At 36.3% G+C, this 19,128-nt stretch overlaps 1 long non-coding RNA gene and 1 pseudogene across 1 annotated transcript; one reads left to right on the forward strand and one right to left on the reverse strand.

Annotated features, from left to right (window-relative positions):
* Nucleotides 1–6,706: 6,706 nt before the first annotated feature.
* LOC148292926 (uncharacterized) lies at nt 6,707–9,201 on the reverse strand. The gene is made up of 3 exons (XR_015837044.1): nt 8,750–9,201; nt 7,615–7,676; nt 6,707–6,850 (listed from the first exon to the last, which is right to left on the reverse strand). It is a non-coding gene; the product is annotated as an uncharacterized LOC148292926 (long non-coding RNA).
* Nucleotides 9,202–15,881: 6,680 nt separating this feature from the next.
* On the forward strand, nt 15,882–18,262 carry LOC110761407 (toll/interleukin-1 receptor-like protein; annotated as a pseudogene).
* Nucleotides 18,263–19,128: the final 866 nt, after the last annotated feature.

The following is a 19,128-nucleotide window of genomic DNA, read 5'->3' on the forward strand; positions in this document are numbered from 1 at the left end:
AAATCTACTAACATCAGCTTCATGGTCCCCTCGCTGGACAGGCAGATGTTTCTTCCTGAGACTAGGGGCATCACTCAGGACACGGGTATGACCAGGTGAGCCCAGGGCCGTCATTCCGGCCAAGGGAAGGGGCGGCACTCAGGACACGAGTACGACCAGGCGAACACGGGGCCGTCATTCCGACCGGGGGAAGGGGCGTCACTCTGGACATGGGTGCAACCCGGGTGCCCAGCCGAATGAACACGGCCATGGCCACGTTGGAATCATCGTACCAGACCCTCCCATCTTCATCAATCGCATTGCAATTTCTCCTCGACCTCATAGGGAGGAAGGTCATCTTCCTGCCACATTTTGGTTCTAGCTCACGTCGACTTTCCGAGGCGAAGGGCAGTCGGTGGACAGCAGGGGAGGAAAAGCCATCTGATTATGACCAAACGGCCAAGTCGTGAGGTTTAGCGGATATGGCTCCCCGGTTTTTGGAAGGGCTACAATGGGGGCCACTGGAGCAGGTTAAAATGAAGGGGAGAAGGAGTAAAGGAGGAAAGAGGCCCAGGAATCACTAAGCAAGAGGAGAGCTACAGAGGCGTGAAAGAAAAATGAAGGAAGGCAGGGATTTTATACTAGCACTGGAATTCAGAACAGGCAGTGTGATTCTCGAAAGACGAAACGGCCTGACAACGCACTTGGGACACGCGAGGGTGTGTCTGAAACCTGGGGGCCGACGTTTCGGTTGGCGAGGTAAAATGATGGCTCGCACAAATCGAAAGCGCGATGACGTGTTAGAATCCCAGAGGCCGTCATTTCATTTGACGAAACGAAGCGACGCCTCGCGTAAGTCTGGGCAATGATGGCCTGCACGACGTGCTTGGGCATTAAATGCGCCGACTGGCCTGCGCATTTAATGCACCAGTTGTTAATCACTTCTGAAGGAATGCAAAGGGTTCATCCCCTGGAATCCAATCGGCCCTACCCATGCCGAGAGCGAAGAATTCAGGGATGTGGGGGCAATGTTTGTGCCTAATAAATCATGGCCATGAACTGACCGAAGGAGCCCCTTTTCTCGGCCCTAACACTTGCTCGTGAAGCTAAAGCGCGGCGTTTCGCCAAGATGTTTGGCCTTCCTAAAAAAGCAAAGGAAAAGTTGCGAAGGATTGATCATCTCCGCCTTAATTATAGGCCAAGGCCGAAGCCTAACAAAATCACGGCCAAAGGTACTAAAGTCAGATCATCAAGTGGCAGCAGGGTCCCACGCTTCATTTAATGAAGCAATGCCTCTGTTTATTGCAGCAAACTCACTGGCCACGAATAAGCATTTAATGCACGAGGGAAGGTGGGAAGTGATTGAAGTCAGGATTTGGTGATAGGAAGCAGAGTGATTAGACGTAGACATTCTCACAAGAATTCTTGCAGCTTGAGAGATTAGGTCATCAACTATCAGAACAATAAATGCGTCTCCACGGCCAGAAGCGTAAAACCCACGATTAGGGCGGCGGCCGAGATTCACCGGGATTTATGAGGTCACACCACCATACTTCACGATCCCAAATGTCGATTGGACTACCCACTTACTCTAATCAGGCTCCACCACGCAGCTTTTTAGCCTCGATTACTCCTCCAAGAACTCTTCTTATAAATACAAGGCTCAAGCTACATTCACAGGGTTCAAACACCAAACCAAAGCCTCCCACGGAGCAAATTATATTTTCCTGTAATGCACTTTCAATATCTTTACTCTCTTTTCTAGGAGTAATGTTAGTTTGTAAGGAAAATCCGTTCATCAATATATCATACGACCCCTGATTTTCAAGGCGCCGGAGCACCATCCCTGTTACTCATTCATTCACCCCATATATAATACGATCGTCGCTCCCTGAGCAACGCGCCGGAGCAACGCCCAAGATCCACCATCAACACCACTAACAGCCGAGATCAGTTCCTCTCTCGGCTACAATCGTTTGATTAGAAGACGAGTTCAAACAGGCGCACCACTTGACCATTCTATCCACATCAACATCTCGACGCACGGTAGACCGTGCTGGCACGCCCGCGCACAACTGCACCGCATCCAAAAGCAGGAAGCCACGTGTTAACGCACATCCCCTCGACCCGGAACCCCAGGCCGTGAGATTTGCGCAGCCGACAAAAACCCTTTTGTATTTGTGTGCGTCGTTGTTTAAAAATATTCAACAGTACCTTCATTTTTTAGTTGTTTAAGGCACTTATCCACGACGGTTTTCTATTACCGTCGTCTTTTTAAACACAACGACAGTTTTATGTTCTGCCGTCGTCTTTTTCCCTTTTTGTAGTAGTGAAACTATATAAATCAAAGTTATTAATTATGAAGTTTATATCAATAGGAAAATGATTAAATCGATAGAAAATTAGTTAAATACCCATTTCCAGACATAGTTCTATAAAGAAACCCTATATCATTCAATGTACATAAACACACCCAAAATAAACCCAAAAATTGACAGCTGTCGTTTCTTAAATCTAACAGCAATGTTTGATTACTGTTTTGCCCTTTTGCTTTGTCTATTAAGAGCATCCGCAATGATGCTTTCTATTTCTTAGCTAAAATTTAGCTAAAAATATAAGAAAGCTATTTTAGGAGTTCTCTAAAAAATTTCAACTCCAACCATACTCCCTAATTTGGAGAGTCATAAATGTTATAACTCTTTTTTGATTGGTCCATCTCTATTAAAAAATAAAATAAAAAATAGTTAGCATTAAATAAAGGTTTGAAATACTCATTAAATAAGGCATCATTAAATTATAGGGAGCCACTAGGAGTACTTTCTCTCTCCTCAGATTTAGGAGCTCCTAGAGGACTCCCTATTTTAGGAGGTGGATAGGGAACATGGTTGGAGTTGCATTTTTACAATTCCTCCCTAAAATTTGTCTAAGGAGGTGGTTTAGGGAACCCATTGCGGATGCTCTAATCAACTTAATCTTCATCAACCAGCATCTTCAACTTTCTTCTTCTTCTTCAACAATGGCAAGGTTCATCGAGCTCTACTTCTGGCTTTTCTCCTAGTCCAATTCTCCATTGTATTTTCGTCGTCTCCTCCACAACCCTCGCCGACTCCATCGATGCAACCCGCGGCCGATTCACCTTCGCCCAAAACTCCATCGTCGATTTCCCTTCCTCCATCTCTGTCGGACTCTCCAGTTAACACACCACATCCTTCTTCACCTCCAGCACCACCGCAATCATTTCCATCTCAATCTCTGTCGGCAGATGACAAACCTCCAGTTCCTTCTCTAACGCCGTCGAATCCAAGCGACGTCAACCACAGCAACCTCGGAAGGAGACGGAGCTAAGAACTCCTCTGGAGGAATGAACCATGCAAAGAAAGCAGAGATTGTACTTGAGATGATCGTTGGATAAAATTCATCGATCTCAGTACGGATACGCCGCCATGAGAGAATTTCTCTAAAGAACTACTCATAGCCTCGCATGCACAAAAGCTCTTGAAGGTTATTGTGAAATTTTTAATTTCTCGTATTTTTTGTTGTTGTTAATTTCTGTGTTTGCTTATTGTATGATTGAATTGAGGTTTTGGCGATGGTGATATGGTGATTCAATTTTGGGATGAGTTGTTGGCGTAAAATGCTTAATTGGTCAATATGAGTCATTGATGTATTGCTTTTTCTATTTTAGAATGATATAATAATTGGAATTAGTGATTTAGAATTCATTATGCTTGTTTTTCTCACTATTGTTGACTTGTTTGGCTCTATCTGTGTATGCTATCTAATGTTTGTGAGCAAATTGCCATCTAAGTTCAGTTTTGTGTAAACTAATTCGGTAGGCTTATGGGGCAGATTTCAGCATCTCTTGATGCATCACATGCCATTTCTTGTCCTGAAAAAAAATTGTGATATTTGTTTAAGGCAATGCTCATTTTGCAGCTACCTAATTGCTTCAATGGGTCTGCAAGTCATCTGGAGTTTAGTGTTGGCATTGCTAGATGCATATTCCTTGGTGAAAAGGAAGGTCCTCCATAACCCTGTATTGGTTAGCCTCTGTGTAGTCGGAGACTGGGTCAACCTCTACAAATCCTTGACTTCCTTAGATGAAAATCTTGTGTGTCCATATAGTGCTTTCCATTTAATAGCTTACTTTTTTCCTTTTCTAACAGCTTACAGCAACATTGTCTCTTGCAGCAGCTTCTCCCTCATCTGGCATAATTGTGTTGTACTTTAGTGACTTGAGCTACTGCAATTTTGGAGAGGAATGCCAAAAATACCAGATGGCAGTTGCATTGGCGTACCTGAGCTGAGTAACAATTGCAATTTCTTCTCTAATTATGCTCTGGCTATTGGCAGCATGTTAGACCACTTGTTTGTATAGGCCATAGGATTTGTTTCATCTCATTGTAGCCCTTCTTTGTCATATATATTTCATATATTTTTTTCTTCAGAACATAAATAAGAAATTGCAATGTCAATAGAAAAGGAAACAAAATGGATAGAACATAGCAGTACAATATTAAAAACTTACTCTCATTATGTTGTCTTTTCACTGGAAAAAGTGGGATTAGAGTTGGGAAATAGTTGTATCAAACTGGAATTATAAAATGGATATACATTTACTTGTAAAGTTGAAGGATTAGCAAAAGGAATTACTTCTGTCGAATTTCTCCAAATTGATGATGATGTGAATTGGTTAGTGGTTGAAAGATCCTCATGAGTTTGTAATATTATTAAGGAGAAAGGCAAAGAGTGTATGCTTTTTTCCTTCCAGTTTTCCACTATGAGTTAGCTAACAATGATTTTGCATACAAGAACTTCAACTATATATATCTATATTATTGGTGTGGCATCTTACCACTACATCTTCATTTTCTTTTCAAATACAAATTGAACAAAAGAAAAGAAATTTGATAATTATTGTTCTTGGATTTAGATTCTCAGTTATCTAGGTTCTTTGTAATTTTAATGCGCAAAACATTGTGTGTTGACTTGGTTTTGATGTTCGGTACTGTTTGGATTCTTTATCTTATCTATTATGCAAATGAAATGATGTAGTTGTTAACTTCCAATATAAGTGGTATGAACAGTTGTTATACTGTTCATACCCTACAATTGAGTTGATTTCTATGACATAGTATTAACAGTATACTTCTATGACATAGTATTAACAGTATACTTCCATGACATAGTATTAACAGATTTTCAGTAACAGAGCATGCTCTATATTTTACTCTATATATAGCTATGCACTTGAAGTTTATGATATGCATAATGTGATTTTTACTAGGAAGATAGTTCTATGACATAGTATTAACAGTGTACTTTTTTTCCTTATAGATGTATTTTCTTTTGCCTTTGTAATTGTTTCTGGTGAAATTGTGGAAAATTGGAGGTGGTTTCTGCAAAGGATATCGGATGTCTTGCTGTGCTTTTTTGGGTTTTTTTTTTTAGTTTTTTGTATGAAATTGTATTAACAATGTACTTCTATGACATGATATTAACAATATACTCTATGATATGGTATTAACAATGTACTTCGGGCTTGCTAGGCTTTCTTTGGGTTTTTTTTTAGTTTTTTTTGTGTTGGGCTTGTTTTAAGTTAATCAATGGTATTCATGTAATTTATAGGAACTTCAACACTCATTTCTTATGTAGTAAATAATTTTTGGGTATGTTTCTAAAGTGCATTCTATGTGGGGTTTTTTTATTATTTTTTATTTATAATAATTTCAGCCCCTATTTTGAGTATACTACTAAAGCTCCCTTAAATCAAATACAAGTATTATCAGTATAGAATGTCATTCTTGACGACAGAATCTTCAACCATATTACTCAGAATAAGTTATGATGCATTGACATATGCCCTATGAAGTATTATGAGAAGTTATGATGCGATTCTAGCTGCCAATGTGCATTATTTCAACACCAAGCAAATTTTCCGTCCTTTTTTTTTTCTTTTTTCTTTTTCTGATAAGAGCCATTGCAAAGGACTTTTTAACATTTTGCTGAATTATATATGGTCATGTGAAATTTTCAAATAATATACTAGCAGACTTGGATTACTTATCTCTTTTCTTTTCTTTTCCTGCAAAAAAGAGTTTAATACCCAAAAGAATCATTACATGTTCCCTCTACTATTTAGCTCAACCAGATGAACTGTACAAGTGGGAAGGGGAGGACCCATTACAATTCCAAAATCTCTGAAATATGGGATACAAACAAATTCCATGAAAAAAAGAAAAAGAAAAGGGAAGTGCTGCTCAAGAAGAAAAAGTTTCAATTATAAAATATTATATTCTTCGCTAAATTAAAGACCATCCATTTCTCAGTTCCATCATGTTATTATATATTTCTTCAAAATAAAACGGTAACTTTAGGTATTTTTTTCTTTTAATGCTTTCCCTTTTATTTGCAGCCGATCCAAAGGCTGTGTTTTGGGGGGATTTTTTTAGCCCAATGCATATTGATTTATTTATTTCAAGTTTTTCAACCCAATTTTTCCTATAAATACCCACCTCATTTCTTCTCCACCAAATACATTTACATAAAATAAAAGAATAAAAATGAAAATTAGCACTGTCATGACCCGATTCGAAAATAAGGAATATTCCCGAATCATGGTGTGAGTCATACCATAGTCATAAGAATAAAATCCTACAACCATGATATGATGAGAAATAGAGCCACAAAATAATACAAATTTACTTAACATCACAGAATCAGAGTCACAGTAGCTCGTAGTTAAATACACACTGAGATCTTTAACAAACGGTTGACTACTTACAAATGTTAATTACACAAATCAACAACAAAAGCCCGGCAGCTTAGTTGAAACCCGCTTCCTCAAACTTCTTCTTTAATCCTGCACAATCTATTAGGATATGAGCATTCTAATGCCCAGTGGAGTACCGTCAAACCCCTCAAAGTAAGCTATCACAGTTAATCAAAGTGTCATGCATCAAACAACACAAGATATACAAATTATGCAATCATACCAGATAAATAAATTTTGCATATGCGGTGATGCCATGAACTCACTCCCTTATAATCCCACTAATTCATATCCTAGGGCAACAAGCCTGCATGTCCCATACCATGCGTTTTACCACTGTGGCTCCGAATACCCTAAAATATGAACTAGCGCCCATTCGTCCCTTAACCAATTTTTCTTTTGTTTACGAATTTCTCAACTTTCACTTATCATTAGAGGCCCTGCTCCCATCACCTCAATATATTCAAGCTCTGCTCCCGTCACCTGAATATATTACACATTTAATTTACTTAGATATATCTAAGGCCTTCTCCCACCCCTTAGATATACCTCAAACGACACACACACACACTCCAAACATCACTGTCTTTATGATGCATATGTAATGCAGCGCAAACATCATTTATCTCTGCAGAATAATAATATAGATAATAACAATAATATTCCAGGCTTAATCATATGCATAATAATATTCACTCAACGTCAAATAATATCTACGGAGAAACATCAACAATAATATTTACATAACATCAAATATTATTCACTGAGCAACGCAACAATAATATTCATATTTATAGTACTATATATAATCACCAAGATTAAAAGTGACTTAGCCCAATCATTGGGAAATCAGGAAACCCTACCTCAAGTCCAGCTAGCTTAATCTTGTGTGGTTTCGTCCTCGAAAGAACGCAGAGTAGAACACCTAGTTAAGATAATTTACTGATTAAAATCCATTGGAAATAAGGAAACAAATTTGAGTATCCTACTACCGCACATAGACCTAAAACCCCAAAATACACTTGACAAGTTGTTTGGCCCGATTGTTACTCTCTTAACCTCACATCCAAGCAAGCGTAGAACCAAGCATTAAGGAAAAATTAATCTATTCCCCTCCTATAATAGTTATACTCTTTGGGATGTTTAAAATCAGGTGGTTTGGCTTTAGACTCATAAAGAAAATTTAAAACATCAATTTAAAGCTAAAATTTCAGTTTTGCTAAATATTTGGGTTGGAACACATTAACTTTGAAAATTCACCAAATATTGAGTTCAAATCAAAATAATGTAAATCTTTCCAGATCACAACTAGACATGGAAACATTAAAGATGTCAAAATTTGATAAAAGTAGGGTTAAGGAAGCATGTCAAAATAGAAACCAAAACAGACTAGGCTGCATAACGTTCTTTTTTTCAGGTTTGTACACTTTATTTTGAAAAATCACCAAAATTACAATTTACAACCAAACTGGATAAAACTTTCCAGATATGAAGAAAATACGAGAAAGTAAAACATACTAAAATTTCATGAAAATCCAAGTTTAGGAAGTTTTCAAACACTTACTTCAAAACAGGGTATGTAGCAGAATCAAAACAATTCTAGCAGGATAGTCTCTACTTTGAAATTTCACAAAAAAATCAATTTAAATTCAAATGGCACAAAACCAACTTTGAACTAACCCTTGAGATATTAATTTTGTTGTACCAAAATCCCAAAATGAAATTGGAATAAAAATCACGTCAAAATAATCTAGAACTTCACAATAATACACTTTGAAAGATATATATACTTGAGGCATTCTAACCAACACTTGGTTTAAAACTAGTACTCAAAGAGACAATAAAAAGATGAGCTTCAAGCCTTCAAAGAACCATTTACTTGAGATGATAGTGACTAATTTGAGCAATTGAATGATAAGAAACAAGCCATTTGAGATACAGTACACATATCTATAACAAGAGATTCAACATAATCAATTGAACAAGTTTTGTTCATACCAATTTTTAGAGAGTTATAATGATTGCGTTTGGATGATCTTTGGATATGTTATAAAGAGGAGAATTTGGAATAACTATCATGAAGAAACCATAGTGTTTTGAGCTTTTGATATGAGTGTTTTGGACTGAAAACGAGGGAAGGACCTAAGGTTGAAGACTATAAACAAGTTCCACTCTAAGCATTCCCAAGGTGGCTAGAGAAGTCCGATCAATCTGAAATTTTGATATGTTAGCATTTCCAACAACTTTGATGAAGGAACCAAAGTCATTTGAGTACAGGAAATCACAGAAACAAACTGAAACCGAGCATACTGCTATGAAATCAGGAAATGAACAACTTTTATGAAGAAAGTTTTCTCATTTGAGCTTCCGAAATTTGAATTCTCGGCTACTCCAAGGAAGTGACGAATTTTGGATTTTGAAGAGGAACAAAAGAAAAATGCGGATGAAGATAAGTGAATGAGGAAGAAAGGATGATACAATGAATGATGAGGATAAGAGTGAATTTATGATTGAAGAGCCTTAATTAGAATAGGTGAGTCATCCATTTAGAAGAGGGTGATAATACAATGAATGGGAAGAAGAGGATAAGAAGAATCTTAGGCTAGACTAGGTGACTCACTCACTATAGGTTTACAACTCATCCCAAAATCAGATTTTTGAAGAGAATGTAAGTGGGAAGGGGGGAAGAATGAAGGAGGGAAGAAATGCTTGGCTTACACGTTGCCTCCTACTTTCTTTCTACAAGGGTATTTTGGTAATTATCCACACATAGGGGTGTTTTGGTCATGTTTGTCCAACTTGAAATTAAACACACTTAATTTAATAATCTCAATCCAAAATCACTTGATAAAATACCCATAATCATTCTCCACCATTATATTATTTTTCACTAAAATATGAAAATCCACCTTGAATTTTTCGGGGTATTACAAGCACATAAGTTAAATTATAACATAAAAAATTTAGAGCCTCAAATATAAAGTCCAGACATAGAGCCTCATTTCTTAGTCAAAAAGTAGATGTTCCATCATGTATAGAAAAAAAGCACATCTGAAAAAAAAAGACGAGAAGTTGCCTTGAAGGTTCCTTACCCTTCACTTCAACACGTTACCGTCGGATTACAAAGAAACTGCTTCGGCTGACTAGTCTATAACTAAAGGGTAATGCTAGGCTTACCACATTTTCATATGACATTTGTACCACATCTCTAATAGAGGTGGAGCCGACCAATACAACGGGGCCCACTTCTATTAGAGAGGTGGTACAAATGTGCTATGAAAATTTTGGTAAGCCTAGCATTTTCCATAACTAAATACCATAGATATAGAGTTGTCAACATTGCTATTAGACCAATTTAAGAAAAAACAAACCACTTTGTAGTTAAACTCGCACCGAAAGACCATCATTTCAAAGAAAGCGCGTGGTGACAAAAGAAATATCACCATTTGAGTTTGACCACTTTGTAGTTGTGTTGTTAATATTATGTTACACTACTACAAAAAACGAAATAGACGACGGGGATCTACCGCTGTTGTAATGCTTTGAAAACCGTCGTTAAATCGACCGCCATCTTTTTGGGTGTCAAACTACGACGGCTTTTCACCGTCGTTGTTTATCTGTAAAGACGACAGTTTTTAAAGAAAATCGTCGTTGTTTAGAGGTAAAGATCGTTAATTATAGGAGGAAAGACGACGGTTTTTAATAAAACCGTCGTGTATTGTAGGTTAAGATGACGGTTTTTTAAAAAACCGTCATCTTTACATATAATAGACGACCCTTTTTTTAAAGAACCGTCATATTTACTTCACAATAGATGACCCTTTTTAAAAAAAAAAAACCGTCATCTTTACATATAATAGACGACCCTTTTTTTTAAAAACCGTCATCTTTACATATAATAGACAACCCTTTTTATAAAAACCGTCGTTAATTATCTGTAAAGCCAACGGTTGGTTTATAAAAACCGTCGTTAAGTATCTGTAAAGACCATGATTTATTATGAAAACCGTCGTCTAATAAGTTCCCAAACTGCTACATTTTAGTTCTTTTTGATTTCATACGATGCTATACAACGATTTTAACTGGAAAACCAACCATAATGCTTTATTAATGAATATATACACTCAAAAATAGTTTCTTTCATAAAACTTGAAGATTCAATAGTTACTACATAGTTAACCAATCTTTATTCTACAACAAACATAATTCCTACCAATTAAGTAGTACAATCTTTTTCTAACAAGACCTACGTACTCCTAATCCAAGCCTTCCTCATCCAAACAAACAAATGATGCACAAGTGAAGTCTCCTCCATCATCCCTGTAAATAAATCAAAATGACAAAGAGAGAAAAAAAGCTAAGATTATAAACATATAAAATTAGGTGGAAGAAAAATTTTACCATTGGACCATATTTCCATAGAAAACTTGTAAAATGAGCATAAAAAAGACCATCGAGAACCTGCAAAAGGAAAAATATATAAAGAAAATGATGGTGAAAAGAGAAGGTAACAAATTTTCAACAACAAAAAAACATACGACTCACATAGAAAACCTGCAAAAGAAAAAGTTATAAATCTGCAAGCTTCCTCCTCATCTCCTAAGAACCAAATCAGAAAATCTAAAAAGAAACCAGAAATAAAAATAATATGTAAACAAACCAGACAAATCAAGAGAGACAGAAAATCTGAAATCAGGGAGACAAAGAACATACCAGAAACGCAAAGAGACTAATCCAGAATTCACTAGCAAGATATAGAAGGGTATTGAGAGATTAGGTCACTTTCAAATCAAACCTTTCATGAGGGTGTTTTAGAGAGCTCATGAGGGTTTCAAGGAGGAAGAGATAAGGTTTTCAGAGACGGGGGAAAATCTGAAAATTTGTCGAGCGCGAATTCACTTAAGCGGCCTTTTTTTAGTATGTTTTAAAAGACGATGCTTGTTAATGAGAGATAAGGTTTTCAAAGACGGGGGAAATTTTGAAAATTTGTCGAGTGCGAATTCACTTAAGTGGCCTTTTTTTAGCGTGTTTTAAAAGATGACGCTTTTTTTTTAAAAACCGTCATCTTTACATATAATAGACGACCCTTTTTTTAAAAAAAAACCGTCGTATTTACATATAATAGACTACCCTTTTATTAAAAAAACCGTCATCTTTACTTCACAATAGACGACCCTTTTTTTAAGAAAACCGTCGTCTTTACATATAACAGACAACCCTTTTTTTAAAAAAAAAACCGTCATCTTTACATATAATAGACGACCCTTTTTTAAAAAAAAACCATCATCTTTACTTCACAATAGACGACCCTTTTTTTAAGAAAACCGTCGTCTTTACATATAATAGACGACCTTTTTAAAAAAAAAACCGTCATCTTTACTTCACAATAGAAGACCATTTTTTTTAAAAAACGGTCATCTTTACATATAATAGACGACCCTTTTATAAAAAAAACCGTCATCTTTACTTCACAATAGACGACCCTTTTTTTAAGAAAACCGCTGTCTTTACATATAATAGACGACCCTTTTTTTAAAAAAACCGTCATCTTTACTTCAAAATAGACGACCATTTAAAAAAAAAAAAACCGTCATCTTTACATATAATAGACGACAGTTCCTTCAAAACAACCATGTCTTTACCAAAAAAAGGACACTTGATTTTTAAAAGACGACACTTGTCATACATGCTGTCGTTGTTTTTTGGTCAGATTTTAACTCTGAAGAAAACTTTTTTAATAAGACGACCCTTTTTTATTTGTGTGCGTCGTTATAAAAAAATATTCAACAGTACCTCCGTTTTTTAGTTGTTTAAGTCACTTATCCAAGACGGTTTTTTGTTACCGTTGTCTTTTTAAACACAACGACGGTTTTTTCTTCTACCGTTGTCTTTTTTTGGTCGTCTTTTTCACCTTTTGTAGTAGTGTTAACTCGCAATTGTACGGGGCAATTAGTAGTATAGCAAGATAAGTACGAGGTCGTACCCACGAGGACTGAGAAGTTAAAATTAGTTATGTACTTAGATTACCAAATTCAAGAAAGTAGGAGGTTATGTCTAAAACAAAAATTAAAGCAAGAGTGATTGTGATTGTTGAACAAAATCACCATAACAATTCAATTCTGGGTTATAAGGAGTCAAGTAACAAGTCTAATTCATATTCAAAGATTGATTCTAGCTAAAGTATGATTAGGCCATGGTGTCTGGTTCTAACCTTGTGTTCCTAATTCCCTAATTTGATCATCTGTTGTCTAACCTAAAATTAAGCATTAGGAACCCATTAAACATAGAAGAACAATTTAAACAACCAAGCATGTATCTAATCCCTATTGTTGAATGTCCATACATACTCTTCCTATTCATAGTTCAATTCGAATTAAAGCATGGTGTCTACTCTTAATTCAAACCATACAAGTTCTAATGGTGATCAATCATTCAAACAAGCATATTAACTGATAAGCATAACGAATAAGAACATGAATCATGAATCCAACTTGAAACTCCAAACTTCAAACTTATAAACCCAGAATATTCATGTTAGGTTACATCGAAGCCCTGGCTATGAAATTAGTTGCTCATAATGGAAAAGAAACTTAGATAGAAATGAGAAAACATAAGGAATGCAATAAGAGTAGAAAAACCCCTTTTCTGAAGTTCTTGTGATGTCCAAGACTTCTTCAAGTGCTTCTCCACATCTAATGCTTCTCCAAGAGCTTCCCCACGTCTAGAATGATGTTTGACAGCTAGTAGGTGATTTGGGATGAGTTTGGGTGAGTGGTGATGGCTGAGAAAGAGAAAATTCATAGGGAAATGGAAGGGAGGCTTTCTGGAGCTGTTTTGGTGATTTGGGGCAGTGTAGAGTATTGGGTTGATTTCTGGAGTGTTTGGGGTTGTGGGAATGTTTGAGGATGATTTCTGGATGTGTTGATGGAATGATGGAAGTGTGGAGGATGGCTGGAGTGAATTGTGTGGGGGTTGTGAATCCCAGGCTTTGTACCTAGAGTGTATGGGGTTTATGGTGTTCTTTGAAGCTTGAAGACTTCTCTATTTATAGGGCTAAGAGGGAGGAACATCATGATGAATTCCAACACCACCATTCCTCTTTTCATACAATCCATAACTCTCACTTCATCTTGTCTACGTTAGTGTGGTTGGAATCAATTTCATCCCATACTTCTTTTGCTGCTGTACCTCAAGCTTTCTTCACATGGGTTTTCAAAGGTGTTCAATTGTGGCTGCCTTTGTCTGCCAACCCATGTGATTTTCTTTTGGTTGCTAGAAAACAGCTAGCAGCTGCAATCCTGAGCATGGTGTGCATTTTGATGGGCCCACGGATTGGGCTTGGCTTCATCAATTGATACGTTTGAGCAGTCCATCTTGCAGTTCAGAATCTCCTCTTTCCAACCACATATTAATTGGGCCAATACAAGTTGGGAGGAGGAAGTTAAGGCCTAAACAAATTGCTAATTCAGTCTGCTTGTTTTTGCACCATTTTGCATCTTTTCCTATCCAAAGCCACCATTGCTACCTAAGGCCCAATGAACTGAATGATAAACAGAAAAGGGATTAAAAGCACAAGTTTAACTCAATAACATAACCAAATCATAAGCTAAAGGGGTACAAAATGATATACAATTATGAACTGATCAAGTTGCACTTGCACCGAAAGTTCTTCATACGATGAAATGAAACATTGTTACTCAAATATCCCTATAATCATTTGAGCAAAAGTAAAAAAAAACAACAAAAGAAAAACTTTCGGTGTTTGTTTTTGCAATTTCTTCTTAAACTTTGTCTAAGAAAGTGGTTATAAGATAATGGGATCTAGCCCAGTGGAAAAGAGTTTTCACTTGCAGACCAGAGGTCTCTAGTTCGAATCCCCACGGCATCAAAGTTATGTGTTTGTGTGAAAAATCTTTCTCCCCTAAACTATCACTTGTACTAAAAAAGAAAGTGGTTTTAAAAATAGTAAATTTAGATAAGAAAGGGCCTTGTCTACAAAATGTATCAATAAAGTCGTTGAGGAGATTTCAGTTAAACTTTTATTTTGTTATGTTTATGTTATGTTAGTTTTTTTTTTGGTGAACATTTCAACAACAAAAAAAATAAAAATTTGGACAAGATTAGAAAACCAGCATTTTATTTCAAAGACTTCAAATGTAAAAGAGATTAAAAAAAAATTTACAAACAATTAATAAAAAATTAAATAATTTACTGAGTGAAAAATTTAACAAGAGTGATGAAGATGTTGTGGTGCAAAAATTATGAGAAATGTGAGCTCTACTAGAAAGAAAATCTCTTCTATTCATAGAGGAAGTGGTAGTCGTTGGTCAAATGTTTTTATTTAAAATTAGCCAATTAAACTATGAACTAGCGTGTTTTTTTAAATAATAATAATAATAATACAAGCAATAGTAACTACAAGGGGGAGGGGGATTTCTTACACATACACACCTTGCAAGGTCTCTTGGTGATTTAAACTTGAAACCACTGGTTTGCAAGTCACCCTTTTTCACTGGGCTAGACTTCGTTGACAAACTAGTGTGGTTTATATGATTTAATGTATGCTTTTATTTTTAAAAAGACTATACAAAGTTGAAGTATAGAAAAATAAAATTACCATTAAATTTTAAGCTAATAATTTTAGCTAGTCCACCCGTTGAAAATTTCTGATTCCACACTTGGGCGAGTATGATATGTAGCAGTCACAAGGCATGTCACCAACACAAATGGGATGCCAGCTTTTTCTCCAGGCGGGCCCCAATGAGTTTCAAGAGTTTCAACCATGTACATAGATTTGGGTTTAGCACTGATTGGGGTTAACCACCAGTAAAGGCCTCAAATTTGGACAATTGGGGATGTTTTTATTTTTTATTTTTGCATGAGTTTCTATTTGTTCAAGCCAAAAGGTGTTGCATCCCCCTTTAGAGCCTCATTGAGGATGGCCTATGCTCTTTACCTTGTTCTTTTATTAAATTAAAAGTATGAAAACAACACATATAGCTTTCGAGATGATGCTCTTTGTAAAGTTTTTGGTGTTGAGCGACATGGTTGTGTAAGAGGAGTAGTTGGAGGTGATGTTGCTCATGCAAAGGTTGACATGTTTTCACAACAGAAATTTCTTAGACATCAAATGGATGAAAAGGTGAAAAAGTTAACTAATGAGGTCACAGATTTTGAAAGAGTTGGTGCCTCTTCTTTTGAAGAATCAGGTAATTACTTATTAGGCTTCTTCATAGAATTTCATAGAAGTCCACACCAATATATAGGCATTTGACGATTTTACTATTGTGGCTCTCACTTGCACTTAGAAGTCTCTCATCAAAAGACTAGGAGTGTGCCTCTTCTTTTTATTTTTGTGGCTGTTCAATTTCTAACATGTTAAATCATGTTACACAGTAATTAGCCACTGCTTAAAGACATTGATATGCCTTTGTTTTGGATGTATTTCTTGTTCTAGCATATATTGTAGCAAAGGCACTAAATTTCTACTTGATTTGGTATGGTATTGGTACTTATGGCCCTTTTGGGTTTTGATTGTATGAAATTACTCCAAGGGTGATCGACCATGTGAAGCTGCTTTAGACAAACATGGTGCAGCAAAGGTACAGTCTAGTTTTGTCCAAGTAGGTATCACCGTCCAAGAGAAGAAAGTTTCCTTGAAGGTTTCTTACCATTTACTTCAACACATTCACACTGTAGTGTAGGTACGTAGCATAAGACAAAAACTGCATTGACGTATAACAAAATACCATAGAGTCGTCAACATTGCTATTGCTAGGGTGGCCAAAACCATATAGACATGGATTTTCAGCAACATTCAAATCAATGGGAAAAAAGGATAGGGAGACATAGAAGACCCCATTAAGATTACAATATCTATACGTTCGTTGATGATGAGCTTCCAAGAGGAGAAGAAATATCACCTCAACTTCTCAAAGCCATTGAAGACTCAAAGATTTCTGTCATCGTTTGCTCTGAAAACTATGCATCATCAAGGTGGTGCTTGGACGAACTTGTTAAGATCCTTGAATGTAAAAAATCCAAGGGACACATGGTCAGGCCAATCTTCTACAAGGTGGATCCCTCAAATGTACGACACCAAACAAGTAGTTATGGTGAAGCATTTGTTCACCATGAGTGCAAATTCAAGGATGACAAGGAGAAAGTGCTCAAATGGAGGAGAGCTCTTACGGAAGCAGCAAATTTGTCTGGATTGCATTTCAAAGAGGGCGGGTTCATAATTTCTAACCATTAATTATTGCACGACCTAATTGGTTTTTTATTTTAATATTCGAGTGTTATATGTGAAGCTTTTCTTATTTTCAAAAGAAAAGATGGGGGATACAAATGCCAAAAACTATATAAAATGTCTTCTTTGTGACCTGCCAAAGAGGGAAACAACTAAGTCATTTGGACACCAATTAATGTGATGTGATCATTCTGAATTAAGACATAGGAATCTTCGCAATTATGGAATGAATCAAAGAACAAATGGGTTAAGGAGTCAGTATCAATGTGATGTATCTCATATTAAATAGTCTAGATTAGTACCACAAAAATGGCAAAATATATCCAATCAACACTGTATGGCTCAAAATAAAGATTTATGGGAAAGAGTCTTTGATGCTTGGGTTAGATTACCTTTATCGTGCTCTGAAGTTTATGGATGTTAAAAAATTTCGAGTGAGCTTGATTGGTCCAATCAGTAATCAACACATGTCATGTTCTGAATCATCGACAAGCCCTTTGGCTTGTGAGGTTGGAAAATTTTGTAAATTAGGTTTTGCGTTTTCTTGTAATATTTCCACACCTTCGTAGGAAAACCACAAACAAACTTGGATGGTTCGGATCATTAAAATACAATGTCGGGTTGGTCCTACAAGGGTGTTATTCGAATAAGCTTATTTGAGGAATCCCTTAACTGAAACATGGAGCTTCAGTTAAGGGATCCCTAAAATAAATTTGAGAGATACCCTTTAGGGGCCCCTACAAATATATATATTTTTAAATCATCCATGCACAAAAATTGGACAATTCATAAATCATTAAGACATCTAATTGTGCTCAACAAAATCAACGAACACGGTGCTTCAAGAAAACACTAAAATAAATGATAACCTTCTAGGTTATGCCTTATCTTGTAATATTTTCGCACCTTAATTCTTAGGAAAATCACAAACAAAGTTGGCCTTTCATAAAAAATTTATTTTACCGACTTCGCTTATTTTTTCACATGGTTTTCTTTATGATGAATATAAATATATGAATCAACGTTAAATCTATCATATGCTTTTAAAATTATAGGTATATGAAGCTAAATTTATCAATGAAGTCGTTCAGGAGATTTTAGTTCAAGTACTCAACAACACATATTTGGATGGGCCAGCCTACCCAGTTGGAATTAAGTCTCGTGTAACAGATGTCAATAAGCTTTTAGGTGTTGATGGAAATGGTCATTGCACCGTTGGAATATGGGGGACTGCTGGAATAGGCAAAACAAACAATTGCTAAAGCTGTTTATAATTCAATTGCAAGCAAGTTTGAAGGTCATTGTTTTCTAACAAATGTTAGAGAAAAATCATTTGTGGATGGAGGACTACTCAAACTACACGAAGCTCTTCTTTGTCAAGTCCGCAGATGAATCCAGCATTTATCCGCAGATGAATAAAGCCGGATTTATCTAATGCTTTCATTCCACACATATACTTTGACTATGATTCTTCCATCTCATTCATTGGAATTGATGTATGTTGGGGACGAAATGTAATAGATTTATCTATTTCATAATTTCCAATCAAAGTTTGTTGAAAATCAGACATTAATTGTAAACAGGCATCCAAATATGTCCAACATATTTCTGTTGAAAGATTGTGTCTCATTATACTAGTGATGTTGCTGGTATTGGCAAGGTACAAGAATCCCAGCATGTCTAAATCATGTGAAGTTGCTACAACTCAACTGCAGGATAATTGTTCAAGATATTTTTGATAATCTTGCAAAAGACTCGAAATGGGATTTGGAACAATTGAAACTGCAAGATGAAAACTTTGATGGGTAGCGATCGTATCCATCATATTTTGTAGTTTTCGAACTCCTAACTAGTTTGCGAATGGATTTTGGTTCTTTGAATACCAGTTGCTGTTTGAATAGCCCTGGTAGAGCTATAACATCTCCAATGGCTCCATTTACCCAAAAAGAATTTGGCTTTAGAAATTTTGGGTGTTTTCGGTAGCTAGACGAAGAGCTTGCGATGTCTGCTTTTTCTTATAAAAAAGGTAATGACTATGGTTTTAACTTAGCTTGAGAGGATGAGCGTTTCAGATTTGGGATGGAGCTTTGAGAGAGAGAGAGAGAGAGAGAGAGAGAGAGAGAGAGAG

Source organism: Prunus avium, chromosome 7, assembly GCF_965620075.1.
Source record: "Prunus avium chromosome 7, drPruAviu1.hap1.1, whole genome shotgun sequence".
In the NCBI taxonomy this organism is placed as follows: Eukaryota; Viridiplantae; Streptophyta; class Magnoliopsida; order Rosales; family Rosaceae; genus Prunus; species Prunus avium.